Source organism: Diadema antillarum, unplaced genomic scaffold (genome assembly GCF_040938485.1).
Source record: "Diadema antillarum isolate AM-2024a unplaced genomic scaffold, OU_Dant_1.0 scf00000215, whole genome shotgun sequence".
Taxonomy (NCBI): domain Eukaryota; kingdom Metazoa; phylum Echinodermata; class Echinoidea; order Diadematoida; family Diadematidae; genus Diadema; species Diadema antillarum.
Window position 1 is genome coordinate 1,200,443 of NW_027271104.1, and position 20,094 is coordinate 1,220,536.

A 20,094-nucleotide genomic window follows, 5' to 3' on the forward strand; every position below is an offset into this window, starting at 1 on the left:
TTCAATCGATGCAAGTTTCCTCGTGGTCTCGTGCTCTCCAGTAAATATTTATCCTTTGTTCATCAGTATCCTTCCCGTCTGATGAAAAACAAAGCCAAAGATCATCACAAAAACCGTCGGCAATTCACCTTGTCCTATACCTCAGTCTTCTAGGCTGCATTTTTTTTTTTCATTCTTCAGAGAATGCCAAAGCTCCTTTGGGTCAAGAAACTACTCAAGAAATTACTACCAGCGCTGCCGATTCGACCACTCCTACTACTGCCAAGACCTATGAAACAACGCTCGACTCACCATTATCAACGTCAAGCAAAGATGCGGAACAAGAAGTTACGACGCCTGCAAACTGCTCAAATGCCAGCTGGAGCAGTAATATGTCAGATCCACAAAATCTCGTCTCAGTGGGCCTCTCTAATATAACTTCCTTGATGCCTGAGTCACGTACCAACGTGGTTGCTTCGATCGAAGGGGAGTTAACGACATTGATGATAGGTAATTCCGAAAGCCAGATGATGTCGCCAATTGAAGAAGTAAAAATCCTCGGCATTGAGGTAGGGCCCCAAGCGATTGGTAGGATCGAGGGAATAGATGAGCTCACCGCGACTGGTGCGTTAGAGAAAATAGCTGAGGTCACTGCAACTGGTGGGGTCGCGAATGAAGCTGAGGTCGCTACTACAACCAATCTTCTTGGTCTCTGTGGGCAGGATGAGTCCTCTGGTTCATGCAACACTCCAATCCCATGCTCCGAACGCCCAACGCCGACAGGAGAAGTAGCTGAAACTCCCCAACGTGTCACTGTAAGTTGCAGTGTTGTAATCAGTTGAACTGGGGATATTTAACATTGCTGTCCAGCTTCTTTCTTCTTGTTAATTTCGCTTGATACATTTGTAGAAACGACTTGGAAGAAACATGTCCTTATGAAATTTCATCATCTTAATCAAATGGGGTAAAACCACGTCAAAGTGGAAAACAATTCGACGTTTAACGTCATTAACATACATCAAGAATCAAATTGTGACCACATGTGTGGCAGTAAATCCTGAGAGATGATCTCCTCCTAGGGGAACGGGAAATTCTTTATCTCAGGAGTACTATAGTTGTAATTTGTTTATTAAGTAATACTTATCGCAACTTCAGAATGAGCCTTCCAAGCTGCTTTGCTTAGGATTATGATAATCAGAAACAGTGTGTCTTTTCAATTCCGGAAACGGAAGAAGAGTAAACTGCTGTTCATCCAAATGCGGTAAAATCGACTACAGCATTTCTGTAAATTAACACAGTAAAGCAAACTAAGGGGGACACTACTAAAAGCAAGCGACGTCAGTTGCTCCTTTTCAAGAAGTCAATGGATGCCGTGTTTTAAAATCGTAAGCATTTTCAAGTCTCTCACGGCATAGGCGAAGGAAGTGGGGGGGGGGGGGGCGCCCCCCCCCCCCAATCCAAAAAGTGTGGGGGGGGGGGGGCAAAACGCATTTTTGCCCCCCAAAACCACCCCCCCTCAAAAGAGATAATAATAATGATAATAAAAATAAATGAATAAACAAAGAAAATAAAATAAATATGTATATATATGAATAAAAGGGGAAAAATATGGCTACAAACGGCAGCTTTTGGACTGTAAAATGTCAACATTTTCAAGCTCGCTCGCTTCGCTCGCTCGCATCCAGCAGTTGAGCCCGGTGCGCCTCCCCCTTAATTTCTAAAGCGAAAAACATAGCTACGACGGCAGCTTCGCTCGCTCGCATTGAATCGTTATGCCATTCTCCTAATGTTGCTGACAGTGATTGCCAGTAGTTGCGCCCGATGCCCCCACCCCTTAATTTCCAAAGCGAAAGATAAGAGCTACAAACGGGAGTTTGGGGACTGTAAAATGTCAAAATTTTCAAGCTCGCTCGCTTCGCTCGCTCGCATTGAATCGTTATGCCACTCTCCTAATGTTGCTGCCAGTAATTGCCAGCAGTTGCGTCCGATGCCCCCCCCCTTAATTTCCAAAGCGAAAGATATAGCTACAAACGGGAGTTTTGGGACTGTAAAATGTCAAAATTCTCAAGCTCGCTCGCTTTGCTCGCTCGCATTGAATCGTTATGCCATTCTCCTAATGTTGCTGCTAGTAATTGCCAGCAGTTGCGCCCGATGCGCCGCCCCATTAATTTCCAAAGTGAAAGATAAAGCTACAAACCCCAGTTTTGGGACTGTAGAATGTCAAAATTTTCAAGCTTGCTCGCTTGCATTGAATCGTTATGCCATTCTCCTAATGTTGCTGCCAATAATTGCCAGCAGTTGCGCCCGATGTGCCCCCATTTATTTCAAAGCGAAATATGTAGCTACACGCTCGCTTCGCTCGCTCGCATTTTATTGTTATGCCATTCACCTTATGTTGCTGACAGTATATAATTTGTCGATCGTTTCACACCGTCATTCCATAATCCATGTAAGGAAAACTTACAATGTTCCTCAATGACTGCGTTGTTGAATGTATCACATTCCGTAATGTATTGTAGTCCCATTATTGCTCACGCACACACGCACAAGCATACAGACCGTCAAAATCACTTTATGGTTCCCCCCATGTTTCGACCCACCGTACGCCACTTTTACATATATGTTATTATATATATATATATATATATATATATAATAGATGTGTGTGCGTGTGTGTGTGTGTGTGTGTGTGTGTGTGTGTGTGTATTGTGTAACATATGCATGGTCTAATCTTGAGCCCACTCCAATGTTTGCCCCCCCCCCCCCCCCCCAAATCCAAAACTGCTTCCGGCGCGCCTGCACGTCACTACACTTTTGTTCCAGGGCTTCTGATCTTTTGCCTATGAGTTTCATTTCCCTATAGGGGTGCCTTTGCATATTCAAACAACTCCCTATTTGTTTTTTAAACAATACTCGCAAATATGTTTCGATGATAATGTTGTATAATTATGTTATTCCTTGGTTTGGTTAGCTGTCCCATGGCTGCAGTAAAAGAGGAAGCTTCCTGACGTTCCCGGAAATTACAAAACTAGAGCGACTACTTGGTCGAGAGGACGCCTTGGGCAGGGACTGGAGGATGATCGCAGATCATCTGGGCCTTTCTCCTGACGACATAGCTTACATTCGGGACAAGAAAGAAGAGGTCAGCACAATCTTTGGTATGTGGAAGGAGTACGGACTGACGCGCGACGATCTCATCACCTTCTTGGAGAGCGAGAAAATGGAGCGCCATGACGCTGCCGACATTCTAAAAGGTAAATATGCTGTCCCTAGCAATTTCACACAGCGGCAAGCTGTGAAATAAGGTTATTATTGCATGTATTGGATGATTTTACACACAAGCATATCTTATGAACTATACTTCTTTTATGACAGTTGTATAACATAAATTATCCGCTGAACCTTCAGAGCATTAAATAAGAAATATCTTACTGACATTTGAAACATCAACCATGTCAACGATGGAAAATGCAAATGTAAGTAGTTCGAACAGTTTCTTTTTTTTAAACGAAAGACTCTGCAGATAGGTATCAGTACCAAGCGGACAAGCAAACTGTGGGTAAAAAATCTCCTGACTCATTGATAAAACTTTATTAGTTTTATGGTCTTTGTTTTGTTTTGATTTTTTTTTTGGGGGGTGCATGTTTGGAATCACATCGAAGGATGAAAAATAGGTCGTGATCTTGTAATGATAATGATAATGAATAACATGTATGTAGCGCTTAATACTGATGTTTCTAAGCGCATCGATCCGGAGGAAAAAAAACTCTGTAAAAAAAAAACAATTGCTGTATTCGAATAAGGTTTGAATGTAAAAAAGAAACCATGGACTTTGAAGAATATAATTGATTCTCTTCTTGTCTTAACAGAGCAAAAAGCTTCCTCTGGAGCCCAGAAATGTGAATCAGAAGGCCTTCAAAGGCAAACGAGAAACAAAGAGGAAATTCTTACACGCGTAATGTCCAACAAGGAAAGCATTAGGGTACCCCGCAGGAGTCGTAGTCGGCGCAGCCTACAGTTTTACGACATTTACTTATCCTGTGACGAAGGGGCCGAGAAAAAGTGTGCCAAAGAGGATTTCCTGAAAATATGCCAACGAAACGAGTGGTTATGCATTCACGGAGAATTATTTCTTCTCGGTCACCCAAAACGGGATGTAGTAAATGAGGCAATAGAGCAGAGCTCGTACATTGTGTTCCTGATTGGAGACGAAATGACAGAGGAAAGCTACCACGACCTGAATATGGCGTTCGAATACGCCTTTAAGCATAATGCGTACAGGGACGGAATGCTAATTCCCGTACCATATACTGAGAATGCGCAGCTTCCCTCCGATCTCAAACCACTCGTAGGAGGCAATCTTTACGACAGGAATTTTGAAGATAAAATGAAATCCATTATTGACGTTTCCATCAGAATGGATCGAGTCGCGGCGCTGCAGGCACAAGGTTACGAATGAACTTTGACGACGCAGCTGTCCTACTTGAGGAGTCTTATCTTCGGATTAAATATGTTCGGAATAACAATCGCCCCGTTGTTTTTTTTTCCGGACTTTGGAAAAAAGAATCCTATTTCTTTTTCGAACTAACGAGCCTTATTTCATTTTCGGACCAATTAACCTTATTCTATTTTCTCAATAACGAACTTTATTTCATTTCGGACTAACACTAATGAACCTTATCTCATTTTCGGAAGAAGAAACCGTCGGAAAAAAGAACTTTTTTTTTTTTTTTTTATTTCGAACCATAACGAACCTTATTTCATATTCGGAAGGACGAACCTCCGGTCGAACAAATAAACCCTTTGACATTTTCGGATTAACGAAATGTTTATCATTTTTGCAAGAACGAACCTTTGGAAAAGCGAAACCCTTTTCAATTTCAGACCAACGAACTTTTTTTTTTTCAATTTCGGAAAAACGAACCTTCGGAATATCGAACTTTTGGAATAACACACCTTCGAACTTTCGGAATAAGTCAATTTTACCTAAGTCGAATTCAAAGGAATTAAGAAAAAAAACCTCGAGAAAATCACATGAATGTTGATTTACACAATAGAATCAACACAGGTTTATTTCCATCCCAATAGATATTTTTTCTTCATCTTAATATCCAATTTTCAATTTTTACATGTCGACTTGTGGCAGGTTGGCTGCATGTATTCGTAAATACAGTGAATGCAAAAATATAATTAGTGCTCATCAGTGAAGTTTTAGATGAATTGGAAAATACATTCAAAAGCCATGATTTTCAAATAAATTGTTATTTTGTTATCAAGCCATACATGTCTCGTCATCGTTGATAAGAAGACTAGTACAATTTGTGATGTCATAGTAGGTGTGATATATACAGAAAAGTTAAAAAAAATTAATACACTCATTCACTTCATAGCTTAACTCGAGAGCATTTTGATATCTCTTTCAGGCGAAATGGGGAATAACATTACCCGTAGCATAATGCTTGTCACAAGTAAGTCGAAGGAATGGGTAATTTACATTTTTAAAGAAAATAAATGCATATTTATTGTTACAATTTTAAGTTTACAAGTTTACATTGAATGTTATATGGGTGATCAAACGGTGTTTAGAATTCATAAAATGTATATTGACTCGTTAACCTCGAGAACTGGATGAACAAGGTTGCTACGGTACTTGCGTTTTTATGCTTAATTGCTAAAGGACTTTGAAGTAGATAAGTATTCTTTCTTGATAAATATTATACATTACAATTCCCATAAAGGGCGCATATCGTCACATTGTAGTTTATCCCAGAAGCGGATCTGGGGGGGGGGGGGGGGGGTTGCAACCCCCCCCCCCCAAAAAAAAAAAAAAAAATATATATATATATATATATATCCGGGGACCATTTTTTGAAAATCTTATCTTTTTTTTAAAACTTGTAATTTTATTTTTTTTTCTATTTATGTATTCATTTTATTTATTTATTATTATTATTATCATTATCATTTCTTTCTTTTTAGGCTGACAGTGCTTATTCCAAGGTCCCCAATTCTTTGTATCTGTGTTGTCAACTGGCCTTACATTGCAGGAAAATGCAACTAAATTTTAACAATTTTCATGGGGGGTTAATTTGGCAATGACCTCTATACAAAAAATAGTGGTGTTTTAGACGCAAGAAAACGCCATTTTCACACACAGATTTTCAAAAATTCTCCCTACTTGTGGAATGAGGGACACCCCCCTCCCACACCCTCCCCCCCCCTTTATAAAAAGCTAGATCCGCCCCAATCCTACTGTAGCTTGTAAATAACGAGAATCTATTTGTATCTTCCCACCCTTGTTTGTCATCCATTATTTTAGTTCTACATGTTTACTCTTGTTTATTACAGTTTCATTGCAAAACGTGCCTTTGATTCCGTCTGAAATAAAGTCGTGATTTTTATAGCATGAATTTAGAAATCAAGTGTATTGGTACTGTACTCGTTTGTATTGTATTATATTGTGTTGTTTTATGTGCTGTATAAAGTGATATCCCGGCTTACTGAGAAACATCCCCTTGACTAACAGCGGTTTTTTTTTTCTTAGCCATAGTGAAAAATTAAACCAAGAATTGAAGAAAACTTGTATTGTAAAATAGCATTAAAGCTTAAGTTTAAAGAGCCTCAAGTAAAAACGATATCGTAAAAGACTTACAACTGAAAATAAGAAGTCAGTCAGTCGAGATGGAATATCAGTCAAAATTTTAACAATTTCTGAGAATGTGATTGTTCAAACTATGACCGCTGCTGCAGCACATTGGCCATTTTAGGTACAGCCTATATCCATGCTATTCCGAAGAGGATACCAGTTTGGTGGAATCCCTATACAGGGCTGCATTTCAATAGGCCAATCTTTGTTACAAGTCTCCGAAAACGTGAGCATGTTGCCTACGGCTCGTTCGGAGACGAGATTACGCTAAAACACCTATTAATCAAATTCATACCTCTGGCTATTCCCCGAATGGATAATTCCTATAGTTGGTCGTCTAAAACAAGAGGGAAAAGATCAATCTCAAAAAAGTATTTACCAATTTCTACATCATCGCCTTTTGATTACATCATTCGTGTTGCAAATATACCATCCAACTCCCTCAGTACAGAATTTCTCTTTCATATTAATTTAACGCCTTCTGTGCTAGTGAATTAAATGTGGACAGAGTTTGCACACAAACATATGAACATGCATTTATGTGGCACACTTAGGCTTTTAATCGTATAATGTTATATCCTCCTTTTATATAACATACTAGATTCACGCTTCTTATTATTCCCCTCCTATCCAACTGCTTCCTATATATGGCACACAGACCAACTGTGATACAATAGTGCAGCTGAATACGGGTTATCCAACCGCCTTGTTTGTTAATACAATTGGAAACAGTATTTTTCCTGTCTTTGTTATGTTATTCTGTGTGTATTTTGTTCTTGCTAAGGGATGGTCATGTGTGTGCGTCTGGGGATGGGTGGATAGGGATTGTGAGTTCTAGCCTGTAAACTCAAATGTTGATGTTTTCTTTTTGATGTTGTTTTGTGTTTGCTATTGTATATTTCAAGGTGTTTTTGTATGATATATGTTTCTGTATGTTCCTATACCATATGTTATGTAACTGTTTTGTAAGATGCACGTACTCGTAGGAGAACAGTCTTTGGCTGAAGCAAGTGCCCGTGTGGAAATGAATGAATGAATTATTGTACTGCTACGTGTTGTGTTCATATTTGAATAAATTTCATTTTTTATTTTCTTTAATTCTCTGAATGTTTCAAAGTCATTGTGAATAATTCCGTGTGTTCTTTGACGGATATGAAAACAAACTTTTTCTATTGCGACATGACAACGTATAAGCGCATATTACTAGTATGCCTTTCATTTTAGCCAATTTCATGTCATCATTTGATTGTTTTTATACCTCAATGATAAAGTGCATATCAAATAGAAACCGCGTGTTGGATTGGAATACTTTTTTCGAAGGTGTACAGAAATATGGTATACTCCGCATTGCTATTCTCTGCTCTCGAGGTGAACAACGAATGAAGATGTTTTGACTATTCTTTATAATTATAATTTTCTTCTAAGGAAACCCAAACAACAGCATCCCCTCACACACACATCGAATTTTTTGATTGACGTACCAAGATCACACTGCCATAAGTTGGCAACTGCGCTACCTGAAACCAATGGAAAGTCTAATGAATTTTTCACGGTTCCACCGAGAGAGGGGGCACTTATGCTTTTACACTGTCGTAAGGATTGGTAGATCAATTCTGTTTTGTTCTTGTCTTCTTGCTGAAATCACTTCCTAACTCATTTAGGGAAGGAAGCCCTCTCCGGCGACTATGGTTCATGTAATGGGCCTTTCTTCACAGCCACTGATCTCCATGTAATAGTCATTTCCATAGAGATCAGTGTTCACAGCGTTAAAACGATATAAAGAGGATGATGAAAACGAAGATGTTTGAATGATACAGTGATAATGATAATGCAAATGATGATGATAATGATAATGATAATAATAATTATGATAATGACAATAATGATAAGAGTAATTAATCGTATAAGGAATGCGAAGTGCTGTATACCCGCCTTAACCGGATGCTCAAAGGGCAGTGCATTGTCTAATTACAAGAACAAACTACCATCAAAGAAATGCCTAACAGAACAAAAACAGAACAAAACAAGGCAGAATAGAACATTAAGCATTCTCTAATATCCACAAATATGATTACAAATTTGATTTGATTTTTGTAGCGTTAGATGAGAGGGGAATTATAGAAGAATCATCATAATGCTTGATTATATAGAGTGATGAATTTGCATGAAATTTGCAAGCCTGCATTCATCATCAGCCTTTATCTGTCGTCTTCATTTTACATTGTCATGGGATGATGTGATATACTTGAATTAATCGCATACCTGTTTCAACCGCTAGATAACATATCTATATTCAATCACTTTGTTCAGTTGACTTTGTTACATTTATATGAACAGAAATGCAGTAAGAAGATCAATTAAATCGATCAATTATGATTATCATTATCAACTTTAGAAGTATTACAAGTAGTAGTAATTCTACTGTTGTTATTAGTTGCATTTATTCTTCTGAAGTAATGTCTTTAAGTGCTTTTAATTGTCCTTTAATTATTGATTTTTTTTTTTTTTTGGATAGGAGGGGGTGGTAAACTAAAGTTAACCAAAAGTGCATACTGACCATAATCTTTAAAGGACAAGTTCACCTTCATAAACATAAGGATTGAGAAAAAGCAACAATATTAGTAGAACACATCAGTGAAAGTTTGAGGAAAATTGGACAATCGATGCAAAAGTTATGAATTTTTTTAATTTTTGTGTTGGAACCGCTGGATGAGGAGACTACTACAGCTTGTGAGTCATATGCGTACAACAATATAAAGAAAATGTAAAAGAAATTCAACATATTTTCACTTTTTTCGCTTAATAAAAGAGCACTTGACTTGCCTCCTTCTAAAGGCAGGGGGAATAGTATTACCCATAACATTTGTTGGTAATGAGTCAGGGGAATGTGTACTTTTTTCAAAAGATGGATTTTTGTGAAATTCTCTTTATGTTTTTCTTATATTGTTGTACGCATGTGACATCTAAGTTATTCATACATTGCAGTAGTCTTCTCATCCAGCGGGTACTGCACAAAAACTTCAAAAATTCATAACTTTTGAACGGATTGTCTGATTTTCCTCAAACTTTCAATGATGTGTTCTACTAATATTGCTACATTCTCTCAATCCTTATGTTTATGAAGGTGAACTTGTCCTTTAATATACGGTAATTGAATGGTCGGTGCAATGTAGTGCTAACCCACACTTTTGTCAAAATTGAGTTACATGCATTTTCATAATCCTTATCGTTCACTCTAACCTCCGTGAAAATATATTTGAATTCAACCAATAAGATGGTAAAAATGCATGCATTCATATACACGTGTATATATATGTATATATATATATATATATATATATATATACACTGTATATATATATATATATATATATATATATACACTGTATATATATACATATATATATATATATATATATATATATATATATATATATATATATATATATATATATATCAAATTAGACTTGAGGCGGACGTTGCTCTCGATCTTGTTCTCCCTTTTAATCAGTCGGCCTGTCATCAGACCTTCATCTGGATCTGGGATGTGTACAATTTGACGTGATGTCCTGCATCACAGCACCGTGTGCTCCTCTGTGTTGGGCTAGCTTTTTATGTCCTATCTGGTCATGACTGAGTATTCTGCTTCGGGTGTTCTGCTGTGAGGTCGATTGATTAAAAGGGAGAGCAAGATCGAGAGCAACGTCCGTCCGCCTGAAGTCTAATTTATTTCACTATAATGCTACCCACATTCAGGCACCGCGTACGTTTGGGACTGTAAGACTGCCTACACCCCATCTACGGCGAGTCAACGCCAGTCTGATGAAGCCTACAGACAGTATATAGGCTAAAGCTCACGCAAGGTAAATAATTTTCTTCGGTTGTGTATGAAGGAAATTTCGCCTTAATTATCTCTGGCAATATATATATATATATATATATATATATATATATGCCAGATGTAGACAAATTTATTATAAAGAAAACAAATATCTATCTATAAAAGGACCACATTTCAAGCCAACTCTTATAAGTACCTTTTTATAGGTATATGGCATATGACATATGTTGGTGTACATGTAGTTTATTTATCGCAGTCCCTTTTACATTCCTTATGTCTATGGCAAGACTAGTCTCAGAACACTACATGTACTTGCATATATACATGCATATATTTAATTTGGAAAAAGTCAGTTGAAAGACAATGTAAATGACGTCACGTGCTCACAAAAGCTCGAGTTTCGGCATTTGAAACAATCAACAGAAGAGTTGTTGACCGTACACATCATTGATTAGTAAGCTTGTTTCTAGAAAGTACTCAGAACGTGATGACGCCCCGTGACGTGGGTGATCTTTGCAAGTCCTTAAAAGGTTGAGAGAGAGGGCTACGATTATACTTTTCTTTAAAGTTGACTCCCTATACATGCCATTGTTTTCCTCCAGTGGTCTGTTCGATCACGTGCGCATAAAATTCGATTGTTTTCGAACAATCTAAAGGGATTATAGCTTAATACGTATCTCAGCTGGCTCTACCACCGAGTGACGCATTATGTGATTTGCGAGCGACAACTCACAGTCACTCCTCCGTTCTCGAGCGTATTTCAGTGCCAGCCAAAATTCGTGTATTGTCACCAAACAGCCAACGTTTTGTCCATTTGAAGACGCTGCTGTTTCGTGCTTGCTCATATTTTGCACCACCAAGAACATCAGAATCCATCAGAAATCCATCAGCAAAAAAGAAAAAAGAAAAAACAGAAAAATGTATAGAAAAGAGAGAAAGCTTCCGACGCAACATTTATTTCCACTTTTGCTTATAAACATTAAGCAAGCTGCACACGTGGAAGATGGAAAATACGTACACACGTTCGATGTTGCATAGTGCCAAAATGACCACAACTCTTACTACTACTCCACCTTGACATTGCAGACAGTTATTTCCACGCTGCAGTCTCCTTATCCATCCATCGATGGATGACGACATACGAACTTTATATTTTCATAACTCTTCAGTTTTTCCCCTATTTGCCACAAAACATCACTAATGCGTACTGCTATCTTTGCATGCACTGAATAAACTAATGAACATTTATAGAGCGCCTTTTCCATCCACTGGAAAAGGCGCTCTATAAATGTCTACTACTATTATTATTATATCTGAGGAGGATTCCTGTGTAAAAAGTATCGTATTATGTCAACATGACACTGACAACTTAGTTCACCATACCATGTGTCCATCTTCCGGTTCTCTCTGCTACTTAAATTATTTCGATGCCACTGCCTGTCCCTCTTCCGATGATGACAAATTAGTAATTACAGTGTAACTACCCTTACTACTACTACTACGACTACTACGACTACTACTTCTACTACTATTACTACTACTACGACTACTACTACTTCTACTATTACTACTACTACTTTGACTACTACTACTTACTACTACTACTGCTACTACCACTACTACTACCATTACTACAAGTAGTAGTAGATGGCCAACTACTACCATTTCTTTTTACTATACTACTATACTACAATTACTACTACTACTTATACTACTACTACTACTATACTACTGCTTCTTTTTCTTTTTCTATTTTCTTCTTCTTCTTCTGCCGCTGCTACTACAACTTCCAATACCAGGCCCTACCGCTACTTGTGGTGGGGCCAATAGTAAATATGTCCACCCCTGATTCTTCCGTGAGCAGCACGCTCCACTAGCTCTAATTCCTTGCTAGGCTTCGGTGCGTCTAAAGATGAATCGAAAGAAGTGAGGTCCTTGAGGGGAAACCTCGCATGGATTAAAACTTTCTTAACTGACTTTAAAAAAAGAGTTTGTGTGCTTGAGAGAGAGAGAGAGGATGGGGGGGGGGGGGGAGAGACAGGGGAGAGAAGTGACAAAAGAGAAAGAGCTATTCGAGGAAGAATTAAAGTGTTTTTCACGTTGCAGTCATGTAATGGAATGAAGTCGTTCTCTTCTCATGTATAGTCTGCTTTGATTGATACGTACGGATTGAGACAGCGTGAATAGGCTCTTCAAACAGTCACTTTCGCAGATCGTTGAAGATAGAATGGATTTTGAGCCGCAGTCTTACATCTGGAATCATCACACCGTATCTCCATGCTTTTCGCTGTCACCCTTTGGTCCCTTAAAAGACAATGTCTATAAGCTTATATAGTGGAGTTGCCTCAGTCACGTCGCAGCACCATTTTAGCGGACCTATAGAGTTAGTTCGCTTTGAATGCCTTAAGTGCCAAAGCTTTCAACCTTTTGACGGGTCTTCGACCTTTTGACGGGCCTTCTGCAGAAGAAGACTCCTCAAAAGGTCGAAAGTTTGGCATTAAAGGCATCCTCAGTGAACTGACGCTACGTCCGCTGGTCCCTCTTTCCGTCGCTAGCTATCATATATATATATATATATATATATATATATATATATATATATATATACATACACATATACATATACATATACATATACGATATGATATTTATGTCATAATATATAAATGTATATGCGTGTGGTATGTTTGTATCAACTCTTTTCTCTTTTTTTCTGTTTTACTCTTCAAAGACTTTTTTTTTTCTTTGAATTCTCGAAGTGGGCATAATGACTTTTTTTTTTGGACATTGACCCTTCCCTATCGATTACTCCACGACGGTTGCTGTTGAGCAGTATTCCTCATCTCTCCCAGGAGAGGAATTATATTTACTTCAAAATACACCACACAAGGTTTATAACAATGAACATCATTTAAACTCATAGGCATTACGTAAGTAGCATATTAAAAAACAAAACAAAACAACAAAAAACAAAAAACATCTTCGTCGGTTGATATTGCAAGCATATTCAATGGTTTGTTTTGAAAGCGAAATATTAAACTCGTGGCAGCGTTTGCAAATCTTTATCAGAAAATATTTCACTATAGGGGGATTAGATCGTTTTAGATCATTTTTAACCTACTCACAAAATAGATCCGAATTAAGAACAGGACAGATACAATCACGGGATTTAAAGCTCTTTAATAACCATAGATCAATGCTGAGAGCTGTCAGTAGCGAATCTTCCGTGAGTGCATGGCAAAACCTAAATGTTTGTCCAACATCTATGCGAATGTGATTAATCTCTTTCCCCACCTTCCACCCCCACCCCAGCAGAACAGTACTTTAGAGAAGAATGCATTTCAATGGCAGATGTTGTCTATCTATTCCCCATTAAAAAGAAGGGGAAAACAAAACAGTACAAAAGTCTCATCTAGGTCTCAGTGTCTGCTTTCTTTCTTTCATATTTCATACAGACGACTATCTAATCAACGAGACATATGAATTCAGTTACTTAGTGGCACCTTGTAACCTATTAAGAGTCTCTACCTTTAAGGTAATAGTTGAAGGATTAATGGCGAAAAAGGCAAGTTTATGTTATCATTCAGTGAGTTAATTTTGCTCCTTTCATTAATTTCATTCCTCGTACACCCTGTAAAATCTAAATGGTTGATATAATCGTGCAATTCTTCAGAAAAGTTTAGTAAAGCGTAGCTGAAAATGTCGATATACATTACAGTCTGTACAGAAAATGGTGCAAAAAGCTAAATCAGTGAATAAGTCCACGTAATCAGGCAGGTCTTTTTTACACTATGCGGTATAATAGAGGCTTTTAAACTATCATCTGAATAAGAAAACTGTTCTAGGTATGGCTCAAATTGAATTCTGTTTACTCCTCTTTACTAGCTGGGGGATTCAAGAAATGGATAAAAGATTAGTCGCTCCACGATATTTCTCTTTTTGGATCGGTGATCGGCAGCAATGTGTTCCCCTTCACCTATTCAGTGAAGCCATCAAGCGGGAACACCGGACAATTAAGTGACCCTTGACGAAAAAAGAACTCATGGACGTAAACACTTCTTATTCTAGTAATCTCTTTTCATGCGTTCCCAGGGACGTAATCTGTTCAGGGTCTGTGGGTGTGATTGCTGAAAGAAAATGAGAACGAAAAAGGGAAAAGCAGATGAAAAGATTCTTGTCTCGACCTATGGAATGGGATGGTTTGGCGCTGTACACAGATTTGTTTTTCTCGTTTAGACACTATTATACCTCCACCTGAAAGGGTGAAGGACGCTTAATGTCCTTCAAAGATCGCGTCATTGTGATCATTATGATCAAGTAGCGATGAAATCGTTGTATAGATTTTCTTGGTAATAAGTCAATGTAAGCTATACCTGAGGTGTAGTTGAATAAAGTATAGACTTTGGGCAAAATTCCTCAGGGTACCGAGTGGTCACTGCAATTTGGAAAAAAAAAATAGTACTTTCCGCTTTTACTTCATGTGTAAATGTTCACTATCAATTTGTTTTTGCATAACGATCACCAGAAGATAAACATTTTTTGTTCGTTTGTTTGTGTGTTGTATTTTTTCCTTAACATTGCAGTTTTGAACTGTCAAAATCAAAGAAAACCACAGCCCCAACATAAATGCTAAATGAGTGAAAGCACCAATAATAGGATAACGCATAAGTTGAAGTTTGAGGAAAATCAGACAATCGATTCAAAAGTTATGAATTCTTATAGTTTTGGTGCCATCATCGCTGGATGGGAATAAACTGCTACAGTCATGACGTCCTTTTTTAAAACAACAATATGCAATATGAAGAAAGTTTAAGAAGACACAGAATTTCATTATTTCTTTAAAAGTACACATTCCATTGATACTGACATACCATATTAAGGATAATGTTGTTAACCCTCCTTTCTGAAAAAAAAGAAGAAATCGAGTGGTCTTACGTTATGCAAGAACAGCGAAAATATGTTGAATTTCGTTTATATTCTACATGTATCTATATTGTTGTCAATAATGACGTCATGTAGGGAAGTGTAACTATACACAATTTATGGATTATTCGTTCGCTGGTATATACTACAACTATTCAGGCATAATATGATAGCCCAATAAGACACCTAGCACAAACAACTTGGGGGTGACACTTCAACAAAAATATTTTGCAAAATGGCTCAAGTCTCCCTTGATGTGGTGAGAGTTGAGCCACGGGGTTGGGAGAGTTGAGCCACTATGCTATATGCCCTACATTATCATATTAAGAAGTTCAGGCTTATAAAAGAAAATGACTATGGAAACCTATCTAAGGAAGGATGGTGTCATGGTAACAGAGGGGGCGGGGCGTCTGTTTGACTTACGGGTCATCAGATGGATAATGTGGGTGTTGTTGGGGTCCACCTACGATCACATGATCAGGATTTCTAGATGCACCCTGATTGGATTTGCGTAATAAGTCAACTGTTGGTGTTAGGAAGAAGAAACCGCCTGTAGGGCGTCACCCCTGGCGAGAACACCACATACCTTTCCAATATTCCTCTTCTCATCCAATTGCAGACCCGTTTCTTTGACCAAAAAATGACACTCATTGAGCCACTTGAAGGGAGGGTTGAGCCACTTGAGGGCTGAGCCATTGGAATACAGGGTTTAGCCATGGCACAACTCTCCCTCGACACGTTGGCACAACTCTCCCCACAGTCGCCATTTAAACTAACCCTCAAAACCTACGAAAGTGACCTCACCAAGCATGTTGAAATTTGCTGAAAGAAACAAATGATATACAGACTATCTGCTACTCCAACTGATTCGCACTTATCCTCTACCATAGGTGTGAGAGAAAACCACATATCTGACAAGTGGACATTCACTTTTGGTGACCAAAAATGGTTTTTCTTTGACTATTTTGTCATGCTTCGTCCAACGTCGCTGCCTCATACACTGGTATATAGTTAATCATAGGCATGAACAAGAAATGGCAGCAGCTGACTGCTGTCAGTCACTATGAAGATGTAAGGTGGCCTGGATCAACTCTCCCAGTGGCTGTAGTAATCTCTTTACCCAATGACGTCACCGAAACTTCGAATATTAAGAACTATTGAATCGATTGTCATATTTTCGTCAAACTAACATTGATGTGTTCTACATGACTATACATGACATTTTGCTGCTTTCACCCAATCAACACTTTTATAAATATTTGGTTTCCTTTAAATCGTAATACGGAAGAAAATCTTATGTTTGGCATATTTCCACCTCATTTGAAAGGTGATTTCATTGTGAACACAATCGTGATACTGTCTCTACGCCAAAGCCAACCATACTGAAGTGAAAATATGTTTAAAACATTTATTGGTCCGATTTCGGAAATTTCTCAGATTCTTCGGAAGTGAGAAACTCCATATTAACTAGTGACGTCATTCTAAGGAGAAATGTCACGTGACACTCCAAAGTTGTTGGAGGTTGTTGTAGCTAGGTGCGCTGCGAGCAGTGCAACGCGATATTGTTTACCGGCATGTGATTTGTCGACGATTATTTTCTCACCAAATGTCGGTCAAATTTTGTTCTTATTTCGAAGGGAAAGTATCAATTTCAACTTAGATATTGTGTGTATTATCAATGTCATCAGTTTGAAGTTCAATTTCTCCCGTATTTTGATGTAATTTCTTTAAGAAACCTTTTTAAAAACGTCATTCGAGGTTTGGCAGTCAGGCTTCGTCGGAATAGATTTTGTGTTGACAATGGTTGTAGTCTACCACACTGCATATTGAATTGAGCGAACTTCACATCTGGCCTAGATTAACTAGACTGCACTGTATTGAAGGCATATTCGGCGCAAGTTCGTCATCGTCATCTCCGCCAGCGCTGTTCCGGTCTCGCGGTAGTGGTTCATGTTGATAAGCCAGCGTCTGCTACAGCTCTTCTTTTTCAACGTCTTTCTCTTCGTCTTCTTCAAATCCCACTCCTTATTCCCCTTGATCCTCATCAGAAAATTCCAAGTCGTCCGAAGAAGAGCTGTCTCCATCCTCAGGATGATCCTCTTCGACTTCAAACTCCATTACAAGGTCATGTTCTGCCATTTTACTGAAGTTTCTCAGGTTTCGAGCAGTAGTTTGTTTATCCCAAAATGCAGAAGTACAAAAACTCTCTCTAGAACGAAGTCACTATGAGCACGCGGTGTTCGGCTAGAGTTCGACAAAGTTCGGGGATTGAGTGCGGGTGCAGTTCGTAAAGTGAATGACAATCGATTTTTATCAGCTACCGGATGATGAAGAAATAAAGTTTTTGAGAATAAACGAATAATCTATCCGAAAACATACACAAATGTGGATTTAAAAGGCTTCCGCACAGGATTTTAAAGGTCACTGATGTGTTCTTTCCAAACATCATTACTTTAGTCAGGAATATGCAGTGGTCATGTATTTTGGTGCACAAGGTAGGAATTAAATAACAATTATTTGCATCCATGTTTACAAAAACAAGCCCAATCGGATTTTCCAGCAACATTTTCTTTTTCCTTCAGCACTAGATAATTAGAAAATACACCACAGGTTTTAAAAAGTGTTGTGTTCCTACACTCTCACAAACAACCTGCATTTCCACAGTAGTCTATAGAAACAAAGTAAGATAATAAAATCTATTTAGAATAAATATTCAGTTGGGTGTTATAAAACAGAGAGATAAAGATAATATATGCATGATACCATGTGATGCATTCTAATAACGTGTTCATGAAACGGGTTGTACAGGTGAAAATGAATTACCTTGTATCGCCTTACTTGGGTTAATCTCGTTTATCATGATCTTCTTAAATGTACTGTAATCCAAAGTATCCCTTCATCCATTCCTTTTCACTTTCTCTTTATTTTTAAGTTTTTCTTTCTGTATGTCTTTGATTCTCTTTTTTCTTTTGTCGCAGCCCGTATTTACACGACATTTTTTGTCTTGTTGGATCAGATTAGATTAAATACTATCCATTATCTACCTGCAGACTTCAAGCTTTTTAAAGCTTTAAAAACACCTATTAAACCTAAACATACAAGTAAATACTCTCCAGAAAAGAATTTAAAGTAGATTATGGGATTTTACTTCTTATTCTCCGTTTTCGGCCCACTTAACCCCTACTCGAACTTTCTATTTTTGTTAGTCATTCCATCATCATAATAGTCTCCTGACAGATTCAATCCTTACCCGTACATAGGGAATCTTTAAGGCATTCAGATTTCTCCTTGGGTCGTCGTTGCACACTTTGGAAGGTGTGGTAGGACAAAATGACGGTAAACCAACTAAATATTTCACTTAATATCTTACATAATCTCATTGTTGTATTCAAATGAATAATTGGCTTTGTATGTTATTATGTGATCTCGAAGCAACGATCTCCCAAATTGCTAGCCGTTGTTTAATAAACAAACATCGAACCCACTCGATCATTTTAATCCCTTCTTTCACTTTTCATGAGCTTCTTTTGTTTTCTTCAGAGATTTTCAAATATCAAAGTGGTTACTCCTGAGCCTCTTTCATCTTTTATCTTATCAAAACTCTTTCAGGAGATTGTATAGAGATGTTTTTTTTTTCTGCAATGGTCTTTACTTTCAGTTACCTCTATCATGTGAGAATATTTTCGACTCACTAAATGATTTTTAAGGGATCCCAGAATAAAGATCAATTAAACACACACAGACACACACACCCATCCAAACATATGTCCCACATCCACGCACACATACTCTCTCTCTCTCTCCTCTTTCCCCTTTCTCTATAACTTGCGCTTTTCCGATCTTCGTTTGTACTGATGAGGATATGTGATTTTACTTATAAGAAATATGGTTTGAATAGTGATATAAAACCATCTTGGTATCACCTAAGTTCTTCTCACCAGAATAATGTGATTTTTCTTTTCGATTGTTCATTTCATTCATATTTTTCTTTATATGGCATGTCTCTCTTTGATCTCATTCCCACTTTAAATCATTAGTTCATCAGACATGTACTCTTTGAGAGGTGTATTTATGTAGTCTAAATTTTAAATACACATTTTTATTTAAAAAAAAAACAGAGGGTAGACGAGAAAGTATAAGTTGTAAATAATGAGTTGTCCTCAATTTGTCTCCCCTCCCCTACAAATGAAATTTACATATCGCAAATGCTGATCTGCGTTATTGACAAGCATGTCGGGAGAAGGAACCAGGGGAAATCGAACCTGTTATCTAGTGTTTTCCGGGTTTTAAAGGTAAATCTTTGATCTATGAAAAAAAGAAGAAGTCCATTACTCTCTGGTGATTTCATGCCATAAATGAATGTCTGTGTATTTAATCGTTTGCTTATGTCTTTCATGTATTTATATTTCCTTTGCCATGATCAAACATTATGAATTTGAGTCTTCACTCAGGAAAGGATCAATAGCTGACTGACATGTTTTGTTTTTTGTTTTTGTTTTTTGTTTTCCATAGGAAGAATTCCTTATCTTTTTTTTTTTTCATTTCCTGGTCATTGAAACCTAAGGATTACCCTGGCATATAGAGACACACTTCCTCACAAACATTGCTCAAATTGACTGCATAACACAACCACTCATGTTACAGACAAACATATCTCAAAACGTTCACAGATTTCTCTTTCTCTCTTCCAATCAGTGCCTATCTC